This window comes from Lactuca virosa, chromosome 8 (assembly GCF_052849685.1).
Source record: "Lactuca virosa cultivar CGN04683 chromosome 8, Lactuca_virosa_CGN04683_v6, whole genome shotgun sequence".
Classification (NCBI taxonomy): domain Eukaryota; kingdom Viridiplantae; phylum Streptophyta; class Magnoliopsida; order Asterales; family Asteraceae; genus Lactuca; species Lactuca virosa.
This window is the reverse complement of record NC_136433.1, coordinates 15595146-15608287: the sequence shown is the minus strand read 5'-3', so window position 1 is coordinate 15608287 and position 13142 is coordinate 15595146. Positions and strand designations below refer to the sequence as shown.

At 33.7% G+C, this 13142-nt stretch overlaps 1 long non-coding RNA gene across 1 annotated transcript; it reads right to left on the bottom strand.

Moving 5' to 3' along the window:
* Positions 1–7427: 7427 nt before the first annotated feature.
* Positions 7428–9000, bottom strand: LOC145129031 (uncharacterized). The gene is made up of 2 exons (XR_013717247.1): positions 7994–9000; positions 7428–7910 (listed from the first exon to the last, which is right to left on the bottom strand). It is a non-coding gene; the product is annotated as an uncharacterized LOC145129031 (long non-coding RNA).
* Between the last annotated feature and the right edge of the window lie 4142 nt (positions 9001–13142).

Below are 13142 nucleotides of genomic sequence, written 5' to 3'. Positions count from 1 at the left end.
GGAATTCTATGACCTGAGGGATGGAGGGCCGGCTGACCGAGCACTCCCTGTCATGGTGAGGCGGTTACGGAACACTGGCGACCTAGCCCAGGACACAGCCGAGCAACTGAATCAGATGCAAGCCGCAGTGGCAAGAGAGGAACGAGAAACTCAGGAAGTAATCCATAATTTTCATGTACGTCAAGCAATTTGGGAGGATCGACTGTGAGCCACTGAACAATAAGTGGCGCGTCTTTAGGGCGCATCCACGTCATCAGCCCCACCACCCGACACATCTCGGAGCACTCCGGATCAGTAGACCCCCCTACTAGTGCTATGTTCTCTTATGCATGCCATGTTATGTACTACCGACTCCATGTTTAAGTGATTACACTACTCATAGAGTCGTTATGCTGCCGAACTTTGTATCCTTATGTATGCTCTTTCGAGCAAATTTTCATGTATCAAAGTACGGATATTATTAGTGGAAAATATTAGGTGTTTTATCGTGATGTTGTTATCTGCTATGTGTTTTATATTCTTATTGTTTGGTGTAAATATATGGAATCAATTAGATGCACAATCGTTACACAGAATTCCCAACTTAAATACAATACGTACTTAACATATTTTTGTTCCATAACAGCAAGATGCCACAAAGACCAAACCATGGAAACAATCAACCACCGAAACCACCAGAAATCAACTCAGTTGCATTTCAAGCAGCTGTATCTGCTGCAGTCACAGCAACACTGGCGCAGATCCACAATGGGAACAATGGTGGAGGCAACAGACAGGGGGCCGGAAGTTCAAAAAACGGGATGAACCAAGGACCTACCAAGACATGCTCTTACAAAGATTTCACCAACGCCAAACCATGAACCTTTAATGGCACAGGGGGGATGATAACCTTGAAGAGATGGATTGAAAAGGTGGAATCGGTGTTCGAGATATGTGGATGCCCGGATGAAGTCAAGGTGAAGTTTGCAGCATGTATATTTGTTGATGAAGCTCTCACCTGGTGGAATGGACATGTGGAGGCTATGACTCTTCCGGTGGCTAATGTCATGCCATGGACGGAATTGAAGGAAATGCTAATGGCTGAATACTGCCCGCGTGGCGAGGTTCAGAAAATGGAGCAAGAGTTATGGAATCTCACTATCCGAACATCGATGCCTACATATCAAGGTTTAGTGAACTGTCTCTGTTGTGCCCTGGCATGATTACTTCAGAAGGGAAGAAAATAGAACGATTCATCTGGGGATTAACTCCCCCAATTCAAGGAAACGTGATAGCCGCAAATCCTGAAACCTTTGACAGTGCCAAGAGGTTGGCCAAAAAGTTGTACGAACACAACAACAAGAAGGGCGAGAAAGCAGAGGAAACTGAAAGCAAGAAGGAGAGCGATAACAAGAAAGGAAAGAATAACAAGAGGAAGGGACGACAAGGCTTAGAGTCGTCGAAGAAACAACAAACAGTGACAGTTCATGCTGCAACCACCTAAGTTCCCTCCACACCACATGCTCCAGCCTCATCCACCCCAAGTGCCCCTAAACAGTATTCTGGAAATCTCCTAAAGTGCAACAAGTGCAATCTCCATTACAATGGTGAATGCAGGGAGATGCAATGTACCAGTTGCAACTGAAAGGGTCACACAACAAAATACTGTAGGACCTATCCTCCCCAGAACCAGCAACAAGGAAACAACAACAACAACCGGACCAACAACAACAACAACAACAACAACAACACCAACAACAACCACGTCAACAACGTTGGGGCTAGCCACACATGTTACGGATGTGGAAGAACTGGGCATTTCCGTCGAAACTGCCCTAATGTCAACAACCAAGAGAATGGAGGAGCAGGGAGAGTGCTGACAATGGGTCAAGGAGAAGCGGTTCAGGATCCCGTTGTTGTCACTGGTACGTTTCTCCTTAACAACACATATGCATGCATCCTATTTGATACTGGGGCAGAGCGGAGTTTTGTGAGTAATAAATTCAAACATTTGCTAAAACAACAATCCCAGAAGCTTAATGAAACCTTTACGGTGGAAATGACTAATGGGAAAACAGAATCAATTGGGGAAATCTACGTAGGATGTACCCTAACCTTAAATCACCACGCCTTTCAAATAAACTTGATGCCTGTAACTATTAGGAGTTTTGATGTGATTATCGGCATGGATTGGTTGAGCCCCCATCATGCCAAATTATGTGTCGCGAGAAGGCCGTTCGCCTATATATTGTGTACAAAGTGTTAGGTATTATTATTCATTTGTTTTCTCAACAATGTTACTTCTAATATTATTATATAGTATTATCTATTTATCCTAAGATAAAATAGAACCATATATGGTTCACACATAGCATGGCATATATATATATATATATATATATATATGCACATACACACACACATATATTTTAACATATAATCCAGGTAATAAGAATATAATTTACATACGACTTCTAACTATTATTTAATACTTCAATTATTACTTGTATTAAATCATGTTCATGAAAGGGACTATGCACTCACTTGAAAAAATGGGTGAATGATGATTTTTCGACAGCGCTTCGCTTCGCACTTCCAAAGAGACCTAGAGGTATAAAGCACTAAGCCTTGGTCTAGTTTCATACTCCTGACGACTATAATAGTTATAGCCTACATTCCTCAATAATCTCAATGTTTACATCAAGATCTATCAAGTACGGAATAACCAGGTAGGGTCTGTTTGGTATATAGAGTATACTGTTTAGAAATCTCACTTTAAATAACTCACTAAAGCCTACATCACTCCCGTAAGTAGATCAATCAATATAATGACTTGGAATCACAGATAAATCTTAATTATAGGTTCATAATAACGACTATGACTATAATTAAAAGGTACACTTAAATAAAATAAGTGTAGTTTAACTTGCAGAGTAATCTAGCAAAAATCGGGAATTACACAGGCAGAACTCTGATTCAGGAAATTCTTATTTACTGGCTATCTGACACCGGAGGGCTTCTCCGAAGGGGGCGAAAACTCGGGAGGAAAAGGGACTAAGGGGTGGAAAGAGCTCTATAGGATTCAGATGGAGTGGGGATGAGAAATGAACTGATTTTCAAAGGTTTATATAGGCTAAATTGGAGTGCGTGCCGCATATAGATAAGGTGCGTGTCATACATCTAGTCATAAGTGGGTGACATGTCACATGTTTCTATTTGCATGGTGCCACGTATCACATTCTGGTGGTGTCGCAATGTGCGCGAGTACGCACGAAGAATATCTTATTATAAGAAAATTCAAATCTTCTTCATACGAGCTCTGTTTTTGACGGGTTTTATATCCTTGCATAGCTATCGACAAGATCTAAAACTTTCATTTAGATTCTGTCGACTAATTTTGACTTTATTTTTAAAGTTATATATTTAACAAATTTAGACTATTAAAGTCCGTTAAAAATTCATAACTCTCTCTTTTCCGACGTCCGTTCTCGGCTGTCTTTATATTGTCGGGTTTCTATTAACGAGATCTTCGATTCTTGTTTAGATTGTTTCGGCTAACAATCAACCGATCTAAAAGCCAATATAAGTGTTGCACATTGTTACCCTGGAATTTAGAAAAATCATAACTTCCTCTTACGAAGTCTGATTTAGACGTTCTCTATATGTATGCTCTCGGTTTAATGACTACGACGACTTTTGTTTAGGTTACTTAGGCTAATAAATAACCTAGCTCTGATTCACTATTTACGATAGATTGACTGATCGTGAAAACTCCGGAAGTCCATGACATCTGCATACAAAGTCGGATTTGAGTGTGTTTTATATGTACGGTATTCATATCACAACTCCAACATTTTCCGTCAAGATTATTTGTCCTAAATAATCTTCTATCGAGATTTTTATTTCATAGTTTTATCGATAAATTACTAAAATGGTTTTATAATATGTATTCTGCAACACGCACGAATAATGAGATTCCTAATTGAGGATTTAAATTATGATTATTGTTTATTTTTTCTAGCCCGAAGATGTGGACGTTACATCCATGAAAATCTCCCCAAGCTCAAAACTTATAGCACGGTCTAAAGAAAACACACGCAAGGCCCTTTTTATCTAAACTCAGAGGGTCAATGACAAGGAAATGCCATTATAATGTTCTAAAGTTCCTCAAACTCCAAGAACTTCAATTTTAAGGAACTAGAATTCTATTCCGACAACACATCACGAGAAAGGAAACGCAAAGGAAGATAACTTATACTTACAATAGGTCTAGAAGGAACTTAAGTGGTTGGATCTCTTCCACAACAAGCTATAAATCACCATAAAGCTCTAGTTTCTCTTTAAACTTCACAAACAAGGCAAAAGAACTTCAATAGTCAATAAAGAGGATAGGGTTTTCATGGAGAGTTCTCTGAAAATTGAGGATGATGAAATAATGAAACCCTATCGGTTTGTGCCTTTAAATATGCCCAAATCTCGAGGCTTCTAGGGTATGGCCCATTAGGACTGCTGCGCCATGAGCTTCATTAAAGGTCGCGCTGCGAACTTGTCGCGCTACACCCTCTAAATCTGTCGCGCCGCACCCCGTATAAAATTCCAAAACTCCAATTAAATTTAAAAAGCATACCTAAACACCGGATGTTACAATAAAAGAGGGGTTTTTAATAAAATTCAACTAATACTTAAATTAAACTAACAAAATTAAAGAATAGAATTAGAGACAAAAGAAATAAAGATGTTTTAATACAGATTTCGATTTCACCTTCAAATATAGTAGATTCCAATTGAGTGCACTGGATATTAGTTATTATTTACCGATTAGTTATCTTGGTCCGATTAACTAAATTGTATAATTATAAACACAATTAACACAATGATCATGCAATGAACTATATAAACAATTATAATTAAGTTCATATTATGAGAGATTTGATCTAGTAATCAACTTTAATTGTCATGAAATCAATTACTAGCATAAGTTGTTCACAAACTCTTTCTTACACATTTAAGTTTATGATTTTATTACCTAACCCTAGATTTTTGTAAAAAACTAATCCTAACAGTTTATTGTTCATAAACTAATCAAGATTCAAGTTAATACAATCATATTGGTTGTCTAAATAATAAATAACTCAACAATAGATAATAAAAATCAAAACTTTAATGCATAAAGAATTTGATCAAACAAACATAATATATTAAACAAAACTAATATTCAAACAATTGAATCACACCAAATCGTTAGGGTACATCTAATCTAGTGAAAACATAAGAAACGATTTACTAAACACGATCATTAAGCAAAGCGTCTAGATTTGATTCTTCAAATTTTCGCTCCAAATTGATTCTCTAACTTCAAAATTGACCCAAAGGGTTTCCGGACGTGAAAAACACCTTCTGACCTCTAATGTCCTCAAGGGTTGCACACCGAATTAGAGTTGTAAAATTGTGTATTTATAGACTTGGTAACATAGTTGCACGACCGTGGAAGTTTAGCATCGCGAAGTAGGAATATGTATTTTATTCAATGCAGCGTGGTGCGTTTTTTTTAATTTTTGACGTTTTTTGTTTTTTAGTCCTTATCAGCTCCAGATTAGTTCTAGTTTCTTCATTTTGCTCCAAGACACGAATTTACCTATAATTATCCAATTTAAAATAATTTTTTTATCTTTAATTATATCATTTAAACTCTAAATATTAAGATAATTACCCCATTATATACGACTAAATAGGACAATATCACAACAACATTAAGTAAAACGAACACTAAACTTTTTTTTTATCTTAATCATAAATAACTGAAAGGGTAAAACTTAAGAATTTAAGGATTTTAACAAAAAAAAAATAATGAAGAAATGCAAAATGAGCACAATGGTCGTTATTTTCATAACATCAAAATTACACATGTGCTGATAAGTCATTAGTTGAAGTTGTCCATTCTTTAAACTGTATAGTAAAAAACAAATGTTCTTATAACTTTACCAAAAAAATTTCCCAAATAATAAAAAGTATGATTAGTTAATAATTTATATCCCCATTATTTCGACTATGATATTATGTCAGTTCCAGTTTTGGTCTTAATCAACCTTTGTAAGTGAAAAACCGTTGAGTAATCATATATGTAATAAGGTTTGAGTAAGAGACACACTTTGTTGTGTTGCTTGTATAAGCAAAAAGGTATCTCTCACTTTTCACTTTCCTGTGATTTTATATTCTTCTTTCTTTAGGTTCCGTGACTCTTTGTTGTTGTACTCTTTTGTTACCCTCCACCCCCCCCCCCCCCCCCCCCACACACACACACACTTTCTTTTCTTTTACATTTGTCGTTGTTTACACAAAAGTCGTTATAATCAAAACCGACACCACATGTTAATCCGATACATAATGTACACGTCTGGACAAGTGATTTCAGCACATTTAAGTAAACATGTTGATACAAAACGACTCAAATATTAAACAGGTCAAGTTAGTTTCAAACTCTTTCAACCCGTATAGCATTTCAACCCGAACAAGATTTAAACCCTAAAGTTGACACAAACTCGACAAACAATAAATCAGTTTGGTAAAAAGATTTCAATTTGTTTAAGTAAACGGTTTAACACGACACGTGATATATATATATATATATATATATATATATATTAAATGAGTAAGGTTAGGACTTAAAGTCAAAAAAATTCAATGCGTTCAATTTTCAACCTGACATTTCACATCATATTTATCAAGTCTAGTTAAAATAACGATACCAACATACTCTATACATGTATATTTATATATGATAACAATATATTCATGTTCTGTTATATAACATATTTAATTTGTTACATATCCACATAAAAGATTAAAACTTCTTATTAGGAGCAAATACTACAACTATATTGTTATTATATATATATATATATATATATATATATATATATATATATATATATATATATAGAGAGAGAGAGAAAGAGATGTTATTGTGTTCTAACTATCTATTGTGTGGATGTAGGATTGGTTGTGAACCAATCATTTTTGTTATTTTAAGAAAGTAATTACTGATTCTAATAATCTTTATAAGATTAGAATAAATTGGTTTTTCAAGATAATCATAAACACATTCTGTTAGAATGTCCGAATTAACAAAATTATTATAAAAAAAAATGGTTGTGAACCAATCATTTTTGTTATTTTAAGAAAGTAATTAATAAATATTATTGAATTAAAGATAACTGAAAAATACCATGTAATTTCAATGTAAAGGTATTTTAGTCAATTAACATAAATTTAAAAAAGGAAAATTATGGATTTTATTGAATAATTAATTCTCTTAACTTCAAAAAATCTGATTTTTTTTATAATAATTTTGTTAATTCGGACATTCTAACAGAATGTGTTTATGATTATCTTGAAAAACCAATTTATTCTAATCTTATAAAGATTATTAGAATCAGTAATTACATATATTCTGAAAGAATACAACTATGGACATAAATTATATTTATTCTAAAAGAATACGACTAATAATGATTAATAATTACATTTTTTTCCGAAAGAATAAAATTGAGATTTGTTAAAAGAAATATTGAAATCTAAGTAAAACACTAATACATTCTGATAGAATATTATTGCTAATATATTCTAACATAATATGTTGCTAATCCATTTCAGAATATTGTTGCTACTTCTCATATGTTGACACTATGTAATCCCCATCCGATGTGAATGATAGAATTGGTTTCCAACATTTCGTTGACCTAGTTTGGTTTCCAATATTTCGTTAACCTGGTTTCTTTTCCTCATCAATGGTAGCATCTTCAAAGCCAAAACCATAAAGAAAACATAATCAACTTTATGATAGAATGGTTTTTGTATCAGAAAAACCTTCCAGCAAGGGTTGGACGATGCATTTCAGTTTCAGTTATTAAGTTAATTGGTGATAAACCTTCCTGTATTAGAAAAAATCATATGAAGTGAAATAAATTGTAGAAATCAAATAAATGATAAGTAGACTCATTTGTAAACAACATACCTCGAAATAATTCCCAACAAAAGAACCATAGATCAGAAAAAGTATACTTTGGATTCGGTGCAATCAATCTTTGTTTCTTTCCAGTTGAACAACTGTTCAACCGTGGATTCGAGGGTTTCTTGTAGGCTGGGCATTTCGTCGAGCACTTGGTCTACATGATCAAAGAGAGCCATTACAAATAATCCTTCATAAATGTCTTTGATGCTATAGAATTTCCCGCATCATCATGTTTATCTACGAACAATTTAGCATTTCTTGATTGCTTTTATAACAAAGCTAATTGCTCTTTAACATCATTGGGAAAAGTATTCAATTTGTGCAAAGGGATAACATCTAAAAGCATTGAGAATTCTCGATTGAGATCATGAAAATGGCCAGAAGCCGAATGATTCTGAAGCAAAAGCCATAGCTTACTGGATTGAGCACAGTAGTCAATAAGAATTTTCGACCTGTTAAGCAGAAGGTAAAGCTCCTTGAAGCACAAAATCACCATTAAAGGCAAATCGGAGGTTGAATCTTGGACATAATCCAACAAAACAACGAACAATTCTATCTTCTGAAGCAAAGATTTAGAATTCGTTTTCTGAAACGGTGGGTGTTTACCGTAGAATGAAGAGATGAGGTCTGATTAGATGGCGGCTAAGTGATTCAATTAGACAAAAAAAAAATTGTGCTCTATAAAAAGTTTCTGAAACGGTGGGTGTTTTCAAGATCCACCGGCGTTAAGCAAGCTTTTAACGTCGGGGACCTGCTCCGACATAAGGATAAAAATATGGCGGCCGACATCATTGCTTTAAGCAAAGAAAAACAAAAAAAAATATGCTCTGTAAAAAGTTTCGTGATTCTTTCTTCAATTTCTCGATGGGCTTGGTTGAATTTAGTGTAGGGGAGGGCGCAGGATGGAGGCAAGTAAGAATCGACATGGATTTATGCCTCATCCATGGGCGTTTGGGGGGAAAGGAGGAGCAATAGAGGCCTTTTGTGGTAGAGGGTGGTACGATTTTAAGGTAACATATCCTTTTTTTCAAGGGATTTCTACGTATATCTAGCATTTATTTTTAAATTAGTAAATTATGATAATATAAAGTTACCAAAATACCCTTAAACAATTTATTAATTATTTTTTTTTTCAAATTTTGATTGGTTCACTATCAATCTTATATCCACACAATATAGTTAGAATACATGAACTTAACTTTCTCTCTCTCTCTCTCTCTCTATATATATATATATATATATATATATAGATAGGTTGTTTTGTTTCTACTAACTATTGTGTGCAAAAATGCACAGATCTGGACCATCGGATGGAATAGAATCAAATGTCATGATCTGAGGGTCGATGATATTACAATAAGGTAACATGTACCATATAATCACATAAATTTCAGCATAAGGGCATTTTAGTCAATTGAGACAAAATTAAAAAAGGAAAAATCGATATTTATGGGATAATTAATGATTTTGATTTAAAAACATAAACCGATTTTATTCTATCAGAATGTTATTTTGTTAGAATGATATTCTGTAATTCTGTCAGAATGGTATACAGCTATGAACATAATATTATAAACACATATTATCAAGACCAATAATTTTTAATGAATACTGATTTTATATAAGACGAAGTTTAATAGTTTAGAATAAGTAATTACATTCATTCTTAAAGAATACAACTATGAACATAAACTACATTCATTCTTGAAATCTCTTGCAAAAAAAATATCGGCATTCTTGAAAGAATCTCATTCACTTTCTTGTTTCGTTTCTAGATGTCTTGTGTATGTTTGACCTCTAAGCCACTTCAAAATATGCTAACATTCTATGAGATTGACATTTTTGTGAGATTGGCATTCTGTCAGAATTGTATTGCATGAGAATGATTTTATACAAGGAGCCTTTCCCATCAGGTCTTCAAGCCATTCTTCAAGCCATTTTTATCACAAATTCATTGCCAAATATTTTGTAGTGATACACTTGTAACAATTGCACATTAAACATATAACTAATTAACTACAATTCTATCAGAATACAACAATAATATTCTTACAAAATAAACTATTCTTGCAGAATGGTTTTGAATATTCTTAAAGAATTTGTATTATCAAGAATATACCCAACGAACAAAACATTTGAAATATAAATGCAGGAAAATATCATGTTAACACAAATATGTATTTTGAATGAATAACTACAAATATGTATTTTATATCAGATGTGCATACACATATACGATTGACATAAAAACTCAGTCTCACCTTCTAGTATAATCTGCTCCTGAGACAATCTCTCAGGTATTTAAACTGGAAAACGAAGAGGGGGAATCAAGGTCAGAAATTTAAACTTAATAGCAGCTTACAGTATAATGAAATAAACAAAAATATTATAAAAAGGTAAACAAGGTCTCAGGAAGAGAGCCTATCAAACATCTCCTGTAGATTTTTTATCATCTAAGTTGTATGCCCATTTTAAAATAAAATGCAACTATACTGAACTTGGATTAAGAAATCGAGTGCATATACTAAAATTGAATTAAAGTAAAAGAGTGATGAAGAGTCATTGGAAATGGACAAAAAATTTCATTCGGTCATTTTAGTGAACAGTTGGCGGGCAAGGATTACTACAGAAACAATGAAAGAAAAAAAAAACTGGAAATACCAATAATCTATCAGAATAAGAAAAACTTATGGACTTTAATCGATGCTCTTGTAAAATTGATAGGTTAGATGAAGCTTACATGTTGCAAAATTGATAGGTTAGACTTTGGTTGTAGTTGGATCAAGAATCAGAAATTGCACCACATAACAAAAAATCTGCATCGATTCATGAAACATCTGAAAGTGGGGTGGATGTGCATCTTACAGGGGATGGACCATTCATCGACCTTGCGGTCGTTCTCAACCGCGGGCCTCCTTCTCGATCAGACGAGGATCGAAGTCCTTTTCCCCCAATGATTCAGCCTCGTACTTTCCTTCGTGTATCTTTCATCGCCTCGTTGTGTGTGTTTCCCTTTTTCACGATCAAACAAAAAACGGGTTGGAAAAAGCCCTAAAATCCGTTTAAATGCAACAGGTGGAGACCCTCGACACCTTGATTCCAATTCACATCGTCGACATCGTCAATAAGAAAATGGGAGGAGGCAGAAATAGAATACGTATGATATGAGAGGCTAGGGTTAAATAGTTGGTCAAACAGATTTTTATGGTAATTTCCATGAATTAAGAGATTTTATTTTAATTATCATGCTAAAGTTACATAATTACCCATATTACAATTTTTAATTATTTAATTATTCCTAAATTCCTATTGGTGAATTCATGCACACTATAGTTGCTAGAAACATTTGAACATATATATATATATATATATATATATATATATATATATATATATATATATATATATATATATATATATATATATATATATATATATATATATATCACTATTTTGGTAAATACAATACTGTTGTAATAAAATAATACACTCCTTATAATATATATTCTTATTTCTTACATTTTGTCCTTGTTCTATTAATTGTTTAACTATTTATTTCATGGTCCTAAGAACACATATTAAATGAAACAAAACTTTTCATATTAGGACAATTTGATATTATAGTAGAATGTTATTTGATTTTAGCTAAACACCCACACAATTGACTTTTATTTTATCTTGTGAATCAAAATGTAAAACAATAAAAACTACATAAAAGATGAAAAACGAGTTACATAAAGAGAGACAAAAGCGTGGAAACAAAAAAGAATACCAAGTGTCCAAATGAAGCTTCCTTTAGAAGCCTCAATTGTGAAATAACATTTCTAAGTATAAATAACAAATTTTATCCTTGGACTCAAAAGGTAAAAGGCGGCTATTGAACAAAGCGGTTCATACATGAACATAAGATATCATAACAAAAAGAAAAGCTAACGTCCAAATTTGAACGTAAAGAATTTTCATAGTTTTGCCGTTAAATAAACACATAAAACTTTGTTGTTCTTACACTAGCATCAAGAGTGCCGATTCCAACAATTTTTTTGTTGAGGGCAATTTTTGAATTTCTTCAAAAACATAAAAAGACATTCAAGTAAAATTTTAAATAACTAACGTTTTTTTTTGGCCGTTGGGGGCATGTGCCCCCACTCCTAAAACTTTAAATCCACCACTCAGCATCAAAAAGTTATAGATAACAATCTAACTAACTCAAGCCAATTTGTGAAATATTCGAGATTAACTTGAAAACGACCCGCTTGAAGTCGATCCGAGCTCGAGCTATTATCGATGCGAGCTTGAGTATTGGAATACTCGGCTAGTGAAACTCGCAAGCTTAATTGAATATAGTTATATTTACGTTTTTACCCACTTTTTCATATTTACATATTATAGACCTGAGTCGATTCGAGCTCGTGAGCCTAATTGTATTTCTATTGCAATTTAATATCAATTTAAGACAAAACTGTAAAAATGACCCATGTTGTATGCATTTTATCAGGAAAAACGTCCAAACCCTTAAAGATTTGGATTAATAGTCCTTTTGAGCATCTTTCGTTGTGACTTTGGTCCCTTCTAAAATTGAAACGACTAACTTGCCCTTATGCAATTTCTTTTTTTATTTTACTTCTACTACTCATTTAAAAAACTAAAATAAAAAAAGGGGCCCACCCCCACCCCCATATACCAATCTCTGTGCAGATTGTTACCCTCGTTCCCAGCTTCACCCTTCTTCACTTGCGACTTCCGTTGATTTTCCTCTTCACAAATCACACCCCTTGACACTCTCTTTAGTAAACAAACGACGAGAAGACAATATACCACGACCCATCATTGATTCTTGAGCTTCGTCTTCAAAACCATGGATTTTTTTGAGCTCTGAATAGATGCAGTTGGAACTCGCATTCGCCCTTGCCCTTGCCGCCTTCCGCCTACCGTCGTCCAACTGTCGCTGTCCTCCTACTGCCGAGCTGATTTCATCTCCACTTCCGGTAATAATCAATTTAGAACTATTATTTGTGGTCTATATATGTGGTTATTAATCAATTTTTACTTCTAATTTCTAGTTGTTATGGTTAGATAGTTAAATAAGCAACGGACTCAAACTTCAGACATCCCAAAAATAAGGGTAAAATTTTCATTTTTCAAAACAACTCAA